Below are 13,793 nucleotides of genomic sequence, written 5' to 3'. Positions count from 1 at the left end.
TTTCCCTGTCTCTCAACATGTATGACAGTTCCCAAGCAAAGATGCAATGTAAAAAAGAAATATATAGTTTGGCATTACCTCAAAAAATTAAGCATAGAGTCACCATATGACCCCATATTTCTGCTCTCAGGTATACGCCCTAAAGAATTAAAAACAGGTACTCAAACGAGAACGTGTCCACACATGTTCACAGCTGCATCATTCACAACAGTCAAGAGGTGGAACGAGCCCAAATGTCCATCAGTGGATAAACGAATAAACAAATCGCAGGTTATCGCTGGAAGCAAAGAAGCACAGCATCCAGCTGGGGGCGGGGCTTGGGGGTGGAGTTGTCAGGGCCCTTCAAGGGGAATGCCATCTAACTACGGAGCATCCCGTGGAGGAATAAGGAAAACCCCATATCCTTGAGAGGGCAGATCAAGGCTGCAGAAGAGGGGGCAGTGATGACTGTCTTGGAAAGTTGGAAGAGGGTGTGGAATTTTTCCATTCAGCTCCACGGGAGCAAAAGAAGGATCAAATGAGAGGAAGATCCAGAGATGCAGATGCTTCTCTGAGATTCAAGGAAGAATAATCTACAGCCATCGTATAAAACCATTCATGAAAATGAAACACACCACCCACGCACGCCACCACTAATGATGTATCTGAAGGATCCTTTCATAGCGAATCAAACAGGTAAGAGGTGAACTGTAAGGATAAAAAATATCTTGAAGGGGTGCCTATTGCAGGGGGAGAGAGTGAGGAAAAGAACAAAAATAGATAAAACCAAAAGAGAAATCTTGTGTGAATTGATGGTGTACTATGAACTAGGGAATATGATTAATCCAGTTCTTGTATATCTGAGATCCCCATGCCCTAACCCACTGTGTGAAAAGAAAAGCCAAAAAAAAACAAAAAAGAAAAGGAAAAGAAACAAAGAAAGAAAGAAAAGAAAAAAGAGAGAGAATAGAGTCACCCGAATACGAAATGTTCTGCACCTAACGGTGCTGAGCTCACTGCTTCTCATAAAAAATCCAAGCAGCATTTGGTCCGGTGTGTCCCTAACCAGCCCCCACAGGAAGGCAATTCGATGTTTATCAGGACCACCTGGCCACTATTTAAATACATGCAAACTTCTAGATAGGGGCCAAATCAAGCCTGCAGATTCAAAAAAATTTTTTTAATTTGAATGCCCTTACTCTGTTATCCTACACACACTTAGGCAACTTTTGTGAACTCAAGGCCTTTAAATTTGGAAGCCTTGTGGGAGATTTGAATTCAAAATATCTAAGATGGGGCCCAGGAAATCACATGTGAGTTGAGTGATGATCAGCCACTGGTGGGGACAGCTGGACATAACAGCCTCTCTCGGTCGAGTTCGAGAGCATTGGCCGTGCAGCAAGCTCACCTAGGTTTGAAGCTGCTCCCCACTTACAAGGTGGGGGTCAAGGGCAAGTACTGAACCTCCCGAGCTTTGTATTTCTCATCTGAAAAATGCAGATAATAGAAGCACCTATTCCAGACGGCTGTCATTGTGACTCAATACCTCAAATCCTATATAAAGCACTTAACAAAGCACAGGGGTACAAGCTCAAGAAATGTTAGCTGCTGCCACCCAGCGGGCTTTGAACTACCTCTAAGACACCACCAGCAACAGCCCCAAGGAGCAATACTACTAATCCAACCACAATCACAGCCTGATTTTTCCTTTTTTCTGGGTCCTGGTTTGCTTTCTTTCCCCAGATTGGGGGGCCCCGGTGTTGATTCCACAAGCTGTCCCTGGCAGATGGATAAGAGGTCCACAGCTCCCACAAGCTGCTGCCATTGGGAGCTCCCCGCATTCCCGCAGCCCCATTCTGAGCAGGCTGCACTGGTGGTCACAATGCACCTGAAGTGATGGGGAAAAAAGACAGGCTGCGTTGAGACATGGCTCAGTGGGCAGCTCCACACCCCCTGCAGCAGAATCCGCCTTGGACTTTTGGGCAGCAGTCAGCCGGCCATTCATTCACTTACCAGACCTAGTGGCAGGCACCGTTTTAGAGAATATACAGGGACAAGAGATGAGGTTTCTCTACTCTCACAGAGCTTACGTTCCAGCGGGGAAGATAGGAAATAAGCGTTGAACAAAAACAACAACAAAATCAGGCAGCAATAAGTGCAAAGAAGAAAACACAAACTGAACGGCACACAACGTTTATAGCAGCCTTTTCCATAACTGCCAACACTTGGAAGCACCCAAGTTGTCCTTCAGTAGGTGAATGGATAAATAAACTGTGCTCCATCCAGACAATGGAATACTTTTTAGTAGTAAAAAGAAATGAGCTATCAAGCCATGAAAACACATGGAGGAAACTTAAATGCCTATTAGTAAGTGAAAGAAGCCAATCTGAAAAAGGTACATAACTGTATGATTCTAACTATGGAACCTTCTGGAAAAGGCAAAACTATGGAGACAATAAAAAGATCAGATGTTGGAGGGAAGAAGGGATGATTAGGTGGAGCACAGAGGACTTTTAGGGCAATGATATGATACTCTAATGGTATCATTATAATTTGTCAAAACTCATAAAATGTACAATACCAGGAGTGGGCCCTATTGTAAACTACGGAGTTTGGCTGATAATGACATTTCAGTGTAGGTTCATCAGTTGTAATAAATGTACCACTCTGGTGGGCATGGTGGTGACAGGGGTGGTTGTGCATGTGTTGGGGGCAGGGGGCATACGGGAAATCTCTGTACCTTCTGCTCAATTTTGCTGTGAATCTAAAAGTGCTCTAAAAAATAAAGTTTATTAAAAAAAAAAAGAAACCACAGTAGGGAGGTGTGATCAACAAAAGTGAATGGTTAAGTAAAGCCTCTGTGAAAAGGTAACATGTGACCAAGATATAAATGGCAAGAAAGAGCCAACCTTGTAAAGAAAGGTCAGACTCAAGAGGGAGGGGGTATGGGGATATATGTATATATATAGCTGATTCACTTTGTTGTACAGCAGAAACTAGCACAACACTGTAAAGCAGTTATACTCCAATAAAGATGTATTAAAAAGAAAAAAAGAAAAGAAAAACATTTCAGGCAGGGAGCACTAACTGCATGTGCAAAGGCCCTGTGGCAGGAAGCAGAAGCTGGTGTGGCTGGAGCTTGGATGGCACAGGGGGAAGAACAGAACAAGTCATAGTCTCAGAGGGATACAAGAGTATACTCCCAGAGGGCTGAAGGTTAAAGCAAGGAGTTAAAATATACTCTAAGCATGTCAGGAAGCTATCACAGGGTTCTAAGTGGTGAACTGACCCAATGAGACTCTGGCTGCTGTGTGAAGGATGGAATGCCAATGGACAACGGTGGAAGCAGGGAGACCTTGTGGGAGGCGCTGCAGTCTCTGGGGCGAGGCCTGCCCTTCAGCTTCCAAACCCAGAAACATTATCACCATTTCAATGAAATCACCCAATGCAACCAGCCTCTTGGCTATCCTGGGTTCTCACACAAAATATCCCAGGTGCTGAGGGTAGAGCTGAAAGATTTCTCAAGAATCTTTTAGTGCTGGGTTTTACCGTTGGGTGCAGAGGAGCTGGGTGGGTTCTTTGGAAGTGCGTCAGGCCTTCTCCAAGGGGTGGGGAGTAGCTAGCTGTTTCACAGCCCTCATTTCACATTGGGCTTTTGCATAAGGTTTTGTTTGAAGAAAAGACTCAATAAAACAAAGAGCTGAAAACCCCTGTACAACAGCCTAACTTCCCAAATGCAGAAACCATGCGCCCAGTGGCAACAACACACGAGTGCAACAGCCAGGCGCAGGCGAGAGGAAGAGCACCCCAGGCTGGGGCCGCAGCTCTGGGGTTGACACCATCCGGCTTCCCGTGCCTAGCATTTCCTCATTGAGGCTGGGTGGGGAGCTGGGGGGGTGCTTCTCAGGACAGCTTCACAATCCCTGACACCCCTGGTCAACCTGTGTCCATCCCTACCACAGCTGCTTCTGCCCTTCACGTCCCTCTTAAAATAAAACATGCTTTGAAAGCCCTCCCTGACCAGGCCTTTGCCTACCTTACCAGTCTCATCCTCCACCCCTCCACTCACCCCCAGTTATACTGAATTATTCCTAGTTCCATGAACAGTCCTTGCTCGCTCACCCATCCACTGAGAGAGGACCGCAGAGACGATGGCCACACCATCTATGATAGCCACACCATCTATGATAGCAGGAGCCTGGCCCAGAGTGGTCAGGACTCTGGGCTGTGACTACAGGGTTTCTGATTTTTTTTTTTACCAGTATTTCCAACTCAAGACCAACCAGGGAGAGACAAATATGCTTCCCTGATCAATCACGTAGGATGCCTGCTTCTACTTAGCCCGCCTCCAGGTACTCATGTCAGTCTGAGCACACCTGAAGCCTTCCCTTTTCTTTCTCTAAAAACTTGTCCTCTCCCTCTCTGCCTTTAAGTCTCTGCCAAAGCAAGTGATGGTGGCTGACTCCCTTGCTACAGCTGACTCTGAATAAATAGCCTCTGCTTGTTCTCATTTGGGTGGCATTTATTTTCACACTAACTTTACATAAATCACTTTCTTTTCCTAGTCTACCTTTTTTGCACTTTCACCCAACTTTCTGTTATCTTTCAGGCTCAGGGCAGGTGACACCACCTCTGGGAAGCCTTCCTTGGTTTCCCTGGGACATCCCATCCCACCAAGGCTGAATTTGGTCCTCATCCTCTGTGCTCCCAGGGAATTCTGGGATATACTTGCTGTAATGAGTGCTAGGTCTTGGTGTAGACTGTTGTCTCTGCAGCTACACGATGAGTTCCTGGAGGCTGTCAAGCACATGGAGAACCTAGCGGGCATTTACTGGATGTTTATCCAGCATCCTTGCTCTCCTCCTCCCACCCACTGTACCTGCCGTTCATCAGCTAGTACTGCCGTGACAAATACCACAGACTGGAAGTTCACTGTCTCACAGTTCTGGAAGCTGGCAGTCCAAGATCAAGGTGCCAGCAGGGTTGGTTTCTCCTAAGGTCTCTCTCCTTGGCTTCCACACGGCTGCCTTCTTGCAGTGTCCTCACATGGCCTTTCCTCTGTGCAAACGCACCCCTGGTGTTTCTTTCTCTTCTCATAAGGACATCAGTCCTGTTGGATGAGGGCCCACTGTAACATCATTTAACCTTAATTACTTCTTTTAAAGGCCCAGCCTCCAAATACATTCACACTGTGGGTAGACCCTCAACATACGAATTTTGGAGGGGACACAATTCGGTCCATTAACAGTACCCACATTTTTCTTCAGCAAATTTATCTCTGCCTCTTTCCCAGAGTGATCCTACCCCAATTCCAGGGATGGGTGGTGACTAGTATTAAAAAAATTAGCATTCCCTAAGCAGGGAGGGTTGGGATGGGATGAATTGGGAGATTGGGATTGCCACATATACATTACTAATAAGAAAAAAAATATCAAATTGTACATTTTAAATATATGCAGTTTATTGTAAGTCAATTGTATCTCAATAAAAGTTCTTAAAGAAAAAAAAATTAGCATTCCCTACCTCTCACCACTACGGTAGGCTTAGGAATGGATACCTCATCCAGCCAGAGGCAGTGCGCTTCACGGAGACTTCCGCTAAAGCTCTGGGAAAGACGTCTCCCCCTTTCTTCTGAAAGAGAACCAGTGAGGAACCTCCCTAAGGGGAGAGGATGGAGCTTCAGGGAGTGGGAAAGGGGGGTCTCCGAGTACAGTGTGAGGACACTCCAACACTGCAGGAGGCAGAGAGAAGACACAGGAAGACCTGATCCTTCGTGTTACTGAGTCACTGATCGAGCATTTCCTGAAGCAAGCCCTACCTGGGGATTTTAAATTACATGTGTGTTTAAATAAAAACTCTCTTGAATTTTTAAGCCAGCTGGAGTCGAGTTTTCTATCATTTGCAACTGACACTGCTATCAGAATCAGAAATGCCCCTAGAATGTTGCTTGAACACATAAGCTTCCCATGACCTCCATTTTCTGTATTAAAAAAGCATCCCTCCCTCCTCCTGCCTGCCTCTGCCTGGACCCGGCCCCGCCCCTCTGCAGGGTCCCTGACCATCAACGATCTGCTCTCTTCTGAATTTCCAAACTCTTCTCAAATGGCTCCCTGCCTCAGCGGGGAAACATCTTCAAGTTTCTCTCATAGCGAAAGCATAAGATCATTCTCTGTATCCCACAGCCTCCCTGCATGTACCTGAATTTTTTTCTTCCATTTCTTCTCATGAAAGTTTTTTTTTTTTCTTTTTTCAATACTGGTCAATGGCTTCTGCCTTTACTTATTTTGCTTCCATTCACTCCTCGTCCAACCACACCCTGGAACTCTCCTGTCTGGACCTCCCATTGGCCTCCTGATGACCGAATCTAGCATTCTCAGTCTTTATCTTGCCAGACCTCAAGGAGGCACTAACAGTTAACCACCCCATCCGCCCCTCCTACCATCCTTTCCTCCTTAGCCTCGTTTTCTCTCTGGCCCTTCTAACCTCCACGGTGGCACTAATCACACTGCTGGATCCTCTTCTTCTGCCTAATGTCCTCAGTGTTTTCGTCAGGGTCCTGACCCTCCATCTCTATTCCCTGTCTTTGTTGCTGGTACCCACCTAAGTCACCAAGTCAGACACCTGGAATCACCCTTAAATCCCACCTCTTCTCACACCTCACATCCAGGCACCAAGGCTCTTGGACTGTCTCCTTCCTGGTGTCTCTCATTCCCCCTCCCTTCTGCATGTTCCCACCTGCTTACCTCTGATAAATATCATGTCTCATGGACCACAGCAATAACCTCTCAGTTGGTCTCCTTCCAACCCATTCTCCATGTTGCTATTACAGTGATTTTTCTAAACCCCCACCTGATCATGTCAGTGCTCCCCATCAATCAACAAGATCGAACCCAAACTCTGGAGTGTAGCATATAAGGCTCTTTGAAATCAGGTTCCCGGAGGCCTCTCCAAACCCTAAATGCTTCCTTACTGAATGCTGTGCCACTTCCCAAGCATGCCACACCGTCTACAACCTCCACACTTCGCCCGTGCTATCCCCTGTGCCTGGAGAGAGGCCTTCCCTCCTCGTCATGTGATTAATTCCTATTCCGTCTTCAAGACCTCACTGCTCAGACATCTGCTCGCTGAAGAATTCCTTGTGCTTCCCCTGTGCCCTCCACCCCCCAGCAGAGCTGAGAGTCCATCTCATCTCCACTGTTTCTGAGGCCCTTAGCACACTGGCAAAACTATGTAATTAAACTAAGGGTTGGAGATCTTTTCTGTAACGGTCTAGACAGTGAATATTTTAGGCTTTGTGAGACAGACAGTCTCTGTCACAAGTGCTGAACTTTACCATTACAGCGTGAGGGCTGCTATAGACAATAAGTGAGCAGATGGGTGTAGCTATGTTCCAATAAAACTTTATTTACAAAACAGGCAGTGGGCTGGGATTGGCCCAAGGGCTGTAGGTTGCTCACCACTGGCTTAAGCTTTCTCCCCTCTTTGTGGAATTCTTGAGGCTCAGGCCATGCCCTGCTCATTTTTGTGTCGCCAGTGCCTGGCAGGGTCCCTGGCAGGAAATATTTATGGAAAGGAAGATCCAAGTAAAGGTCTCAGTCCTGCCACTTATCTTTTATAAATTACTTGCTTTCCAAGCCTTTTTTAAAATCGCAAAAATGGAAATCAATATTCCTGCTTTGCCTGAGGCAGATGGAGGCTGTGAGAATCTCATGAATAACGCAGAGGAACGTGAAGCACGGCACAAAGAGGGGCTGTTCAAGTGACTCCACTACGCACAGACCTTTATCAGGTGAGCCTAAGTCCTAGAGAGGGCCTGTGATCGGCCCATCGTCCTGCCCACCTGCTGGCTGGTCCGGGGCTCAGCCACAGGCCACTCTCTGCCCTACAGCATCCTCCTGCTCTGGGAGTGAAGCCCAGGGGTGAAGTTTCTCGACCAGCAGGCCACCCACCTCCTCCTAGAGTCCAGATTTCACAGGTGCCCCCCGGCAGGTGTGAAAGAGACTGTGTATGTGACAGATGAATGGCTTATTAGCCTCCAAGGCCTCCCTGAGATGTGAGGACGGTCTCTGGGTTAGACTCAACAGGGTTAGAATCTGATGACTGGCTGGTACTGGAAGGTGAGAAGGAGGATGGCATCAAGGTTTCTAGGTTGGGAAACTGGATTAGGATGACGCTTATAACTGGCATCGAGAATAAAGAAAGGGGAAAAGTCTGAAAGTGGTTGGAGCTCAGGGAGATAACGAGCTTGGAACCAGGTATGTTCAGTTCGAAATGCCCAGGGCTGTGAACAAAACAGCTCTGCAGGTAGTCTGAGGCTGTGCTCGGAATTACTGCCTGGGGATACGCACACCAGCAGATTAATGCTACGAGGCCACGTGCCAGCAGCTAGCTCTTAGCATAAACTGATGAAATGACTAGAATAGTAGCACAAGAACCACGTAAGGAACACACTCACACATCACTGCCACAGGATATTGTGGGGGACCAGAGAGATAATAAAAGCCCGACAGAGCCAACGCAAAGCTCAGCCACTCTGTATTAGATTAAAAAAAAAAACCAAACACGCAGCAGGGTTTATTACTATAGCTGCCCAGAAGCAACCTGTTCAGAAATCAGAGAGAGGAGCTTAAACAAAAGAGGAAACAGAGGCACTCAAAATAAGGAGTGAGGAAGGGCCGTGTGTGAGGTCTGAAAAGAGCTCAGGAGTATCCCAGACTGGGCCGGGGGCTCCCTGTGGATAGGCAGGCAGGTCCTCTTAGCTGGGACTCAGCACTAGGATATAAGGAATTTCTCAAGTAGTTTCTTCCCAGTACAAAGCAGGAACAGTTGCAAGTGATTTATACGTAAATATAAATCTGAGTGGCTCAGGTTACTGCTATAATAATCACATTTTCACTCACTTTCCGTTTTCTTTCTTGAAGAACAGAGCAAGAGTCAGTGTGTCTCCTCTATTGTGTTTGTTTTGGAGAAAAAAAATAGCCGAGGAGCTGGCCTAAGAGACAAAATCTCTACTCTCTGTGCACCACGCACACCCCTGTGACCTGACTCCCGCCACTCCCCAGACCAGTCAGGTGCTTTCTGGACCTTTGGCCATCTTTGTTCCACGCTGTGTAGGCTGGAAGTGCTAACCCCGCACCTCTTTACCATGCAAATTCCCCTCTTCACCAAGGTCCTCACGATGCTGACCCTACTTTCCCACTGAAAATGGGCTGCAATTTCCCCTGTGCTCCCCAGCACACTCTGTCCCAGGGGTCATTTCCTCCTGCCTGTGGGAATATTCGTTCCTGCGTCCATCTCCTGCATCAGACTCTTGAGGTCAGAGTCCGTGTTTTATCTCCCTCTGTAGTGAGACAGCACAATAAACATTCATGGGGCGAGGGAGCAGTCTTCCTATCAGATGCTTCCTATTAGAGAGAGGTGCGACCCATCAAGGAACCAGTATATTATAACCCCTTGATTAAATCACAAATGAGAAAACCTGTTACAACATAAGCCTGAGTAATAAAAATAACAGCAATAACCTAATAATATCTATTAAGCATCCCATGAAATAGATAGATCCTGTCCTTGCTCAGCAGACGCACTCATTTTTTTTCTTGAAATCCTTCCCCACTCCCTCTGAGGGCTTCTGCTTTCTCCATCCCACAGACAGACTCTCAGAATCTTGAGATTCAGCGGCTCCAGGCACTAACCCCAGAACGACCATCACCTCTGTTCCCAGCCTCCCTGCGTCCTCAACCCGAGGGCTTCCGCTTAGCTGCCCTGGTTCTGAGGTCACCTTCAGCAGAGGGTTGCTCTGGGCACTGTGGAGGACCCTCCTCCCTGCTTCCCCTCCTACCTCGGGTCCCCACCTCCCCCCCATCTCTCATGCCAAGGAAGGAACCTTGCAACAGATGGCGACCCGCGCCTGCTCACTCCCTCCACTCACAGGCATCTGAAGGCCGGAGGGGTTTCCTAGGAAACTGGAAATGCCCCCATTGATGATCATCAGCCTGTCCCGAAGAGACAGAGCGCCAAGCAGGGAGGAGGGAGACAGAGGGGTCTCTGGAAGAGGACGAGATAAGACGGGGAAGCCGCAGGAGGAGCTCCCTGCCTTCCTCTTGAGAGAGCCCCACCGAAGCGCGACATCTCACATCTTCCATTCATTCCCCACGAAACGACCGCAGTCTCAGCATCTTTACAAAATCTCTCTGCCGGCGCACTCCTCCCACCTCTCCTTTTCGGGGCTGTAACTACACCAAACCCTCCGGGACCCAAGGACTTGACAGCCTAAGAAAGCACTCACCAGCCTGCTTCTAGATCTGCCTCTCCCCCTGCCCAGGAGGGGAGAGCCTGCTTCCTCTCTCCTCTCTCCGTGGGGTTGAACCAGTTGTCTTCTAGGATTTTCCAACAACTAAAGACACCTTGTATATGGGATTCAAGCCCCTTCCCCCTCCTCCCTTCTCAAGGGTTGGAGGGGGGTGGTCTCCATCTGCTCGGTGCCTGTGTTTCATGCTTGGCTCCCTTGCATTGTCAGGGGGAGAGATCTGGGGGGAGTGAGGGGCTGTGTGTTTAACCATTGATAGGGTTCCCCTCGGTAGCAGGGGCACCGGCAGGTCTGGCCCCTCCTCTCCCTGCCTGGGCTAAGTTCAAAGAGGCCATGGGGTCTCAGCAGGAGTAGGGGGTGGGGGAACAACAGTATCAGGTGGCCCGGATTCCCGCTGGGAGGGGGTGGAGGGGGACACCTGGGTTTAGCATTAAGGACTTGGCTGAAAACAGCTGTTTCCTGCTCAACACCCAGAATTAAGCTATAGGCTGAAACCTGAACCACTTGGCTATTTATTAAGTTGGGGGTAAGGGAAGCAGGGGATAGGAAAGAAGAAAGGGGGGAAGGGAATATCTCCTGACTTTCTCGTGTTCCCTCCAGGCTCTCTGGGGCACGAAGCACTGGCAGGGCCCCTGGCGCTCATAAGCCACCAGGCAACCAGGCCCCACACGAAGGCTGCGCCCACCACGAATGTGCCCCCCTTCCTGGGCGGGAGGTGCCCGCACCTCGCTGCAGAGGCAGAGCTGGTTGGGTCACTAAGTCAACAGAGCTTGGACATGGAGACCTGCTGCATACTTTTTCATAACTGATGTGTGTGGGTCTACCACAAATCTTTTAACCACCTGCTTGTAGTGGACCTTTAGAGTATTTTTCTTTATTTTTTCCCCATCACCACTATGCTATAATCCACATCCTTGTACATACAGCCTGATATATGGAGGAAGTGGGGTTGCTGCCTCATCCTGTCTCTTTGACCCCAGGCCAGCTGGAACCTGACACACCTGAGCCTGACACAGCAAGACAGCCCAAAGTATACAGGTAGCCGGGTCCACAGCCCAGCCCTTGAAAGCCGACTGCATAGGCCAGCAGTTGCTGGGCACACTGGGAGAGACATCGCTGGTGCTACAACCCAGCCAAGCCAGCTTGCTGAGCTTCTTTGGGGCTGTAAATGTTCTCCTTGTTATTATCGCTTATTCGTTCCTCCTCCAAGACGCGGGACTAGGAAACATACATGGAATGGAAAAGGCTCTCAAATGTAGTCAGTGTAGGTGCCTGTTAGCTGCTCTGCCATGCTGTGCAGGGGCTGCCTTCAATACGGTTTGTGGATATCTGTGACTTTCCATTATTCTGGCTCCATTTACTGCCCCTGCTCGGGGTTAACTGAGCTCCGACCACTCTCCTTATAGAGATTAGCAGGGAAAGCAGATAGTAAAGGCAAGAGAAGTTAACATGCAGGGTAGGCAGACAGCCTCCACCTTGGAGACATCCGCTAAAGACACAGGAAACAATCTTCCCTCGGTGAAGGGAGCAACTCTGCCACCTCGAGGAAGGAGGAGAGGGACCCCCACCTCTCTACAACTCAAGAACCAGCTTCACACTCATCTCCCTGTTTTCTACCCTCAAGGAGAAAGTTTCACAGCAATTAGACACACATCTTCTTCACAGCTGGAGGGAGAGGAGACAGGGCTGTGACGCTCCCCATCCCCCTCCAAGTGGCGAAGAAGACACGGGGATGGCAAAGCTGGCTCCCCTGGGCCTGTCAGTGAAGGGAAACGGCTCTGAGCAAGGCTGGAGGGAAGTAATCATAATCCCATTGACATAATCCTATGTGTCCAAGGGTGCAGCCCAAGACTGGGGAGCGTAAGAAGGAAGGACCTGGGTGGGAGAGAAGATGGAGACTGAAGGTAGAAGGCCTGAAAGGGAAGCTTGGATTTTAGAATGAGAAGACCTAGGGTTCCTCACAAGGTGAAACACAGATTTACCATTTGACCCAGCAATCCACTGCTGGGTATACACCAAAGAGAACTAAAACCATGTGTCCACATGAGAACTCATACATATATGTTCATAGTGGCATAACTGATCATAGCCAAAAAGTGGAAACAACACAAATGTCCATCAACCAATAATAGATAAATAAAATCTGGTATATCTCTCTCTATATAACGGAATATTATTCAGCCATAGAAAAGGAATGATGTAGACACATGCTACAACACGGATGAACCTTGCAAACACTATGCTCAGTAAAAGAAGCCAGACACAAAAGACCACATATTGTATGATCCCATTTATATAAAATGTCTGGCATAGGCAAATTTAGAGAGGTAGAAAATAGATTAGTGGGACTTCCCAGGTGGTGCAGTGCACAGGACACCAGTTCAAGCCCTGGTCCAGGAAGATCCCATATGCTGTGGAGCAACTAAGCCTGTGCACAACTACTGAGCTCATGTGCCACAACTACTGAAACCCATGCGCCTAGAGCCCATGCTCTGCAACAAGAGAAGCCACTGCAATGAGAAGCCCATGCACTGCAAAGAGAGTAACACCTGCTCTCTGCAACTAGAGAGAGCCCATGCACAGCAACGAAGACCCAACGCAGCCATAAATAAATAAATAAACAAACAAATTTATAAAAGAATAAGAAAAAGAAAGTAGATTAGTGGTTGCCTAGGGCTAGAGGAAGACCAGGGTAGGTTGAGGGGAGAGGAGTGACTGCTTCTTTTGCGGAAGGGGAAGTTAATGAAAATTTTCTAAAATTAATTGTGGTAATGGGCACCCAACTCTGTGAATATATTAAAAATCACTGAGTTATATACCTTATGTAGGTGAGTTGTAGGTATGTGAATTATATCTCAATAAAGCTGTTATTTAAATATTAATGAGAAAAGAATTAATTACATAAGGATTTGGAAGACAGGATATTGTGATACTTCAAATAGTGAAATGAATGATTAAAATTATAAATGTAGTTTCAAATGGTCAAAGGAATTTAACTAAATTTATTAATGGAATCAAACAAATGATTGGTAAACTTCATGAGATTTATTAAGAGAATTGTAAAATTTGTTGGTTGAAATGAAAAGTTTAAGAAAAAATTAGATTTGGGGATTTATAACTTTAATATATTGAATATTAATTTTTTAAAAAAGACCTAGGGCTAAGTTCCTGGATGCCACCCCAGAACAAGTCACAGTCTGTCTAGTCCTTATTTCCACAGTAAATTGCAAAATGCTCTGCAAAGGGCATGCTGCAGAAAGAACAGCCCGAAAACTCAGTCTCTCTCTCGGCAGCTTTCCTGAAGGGTGGTAGCTGTACAAATCCCAACTTCCTCATTCTAGTCACTGACCAGTGTGTTCCCAGGCTCCCTGAGTGGGGTGTCCATTTGGAGTCCAGGCCACTGTCCACCTGAGGCACTACCATCTGGACCCATCTGTTCACAACTTCACTCATGTTAAGCTGCTTACTCCACCCTTTATTTGTGGGATTCCAAGCCTAGTTTCAACAG

Source organism: Hippopotamus amphibius, chromosome 3 (assembly GCF_030028045.1).
Source record: "Hippopotamus amphibius kiboko isolate mHipAmp2 chromosome 3, mHipAmp2.hap2, whole genome shotgun sequence".
Classification (NCBI taxonomy): domain Eukaryota; kingdom Metazoa; phylum Chordata; class Mammalia; order Artiodactyla; family Hippopotamidae; genus Hippopotamus; species Hippopotamus amphibius.
Note: the sequence above shows the minus strand (reverse complement) of the source record.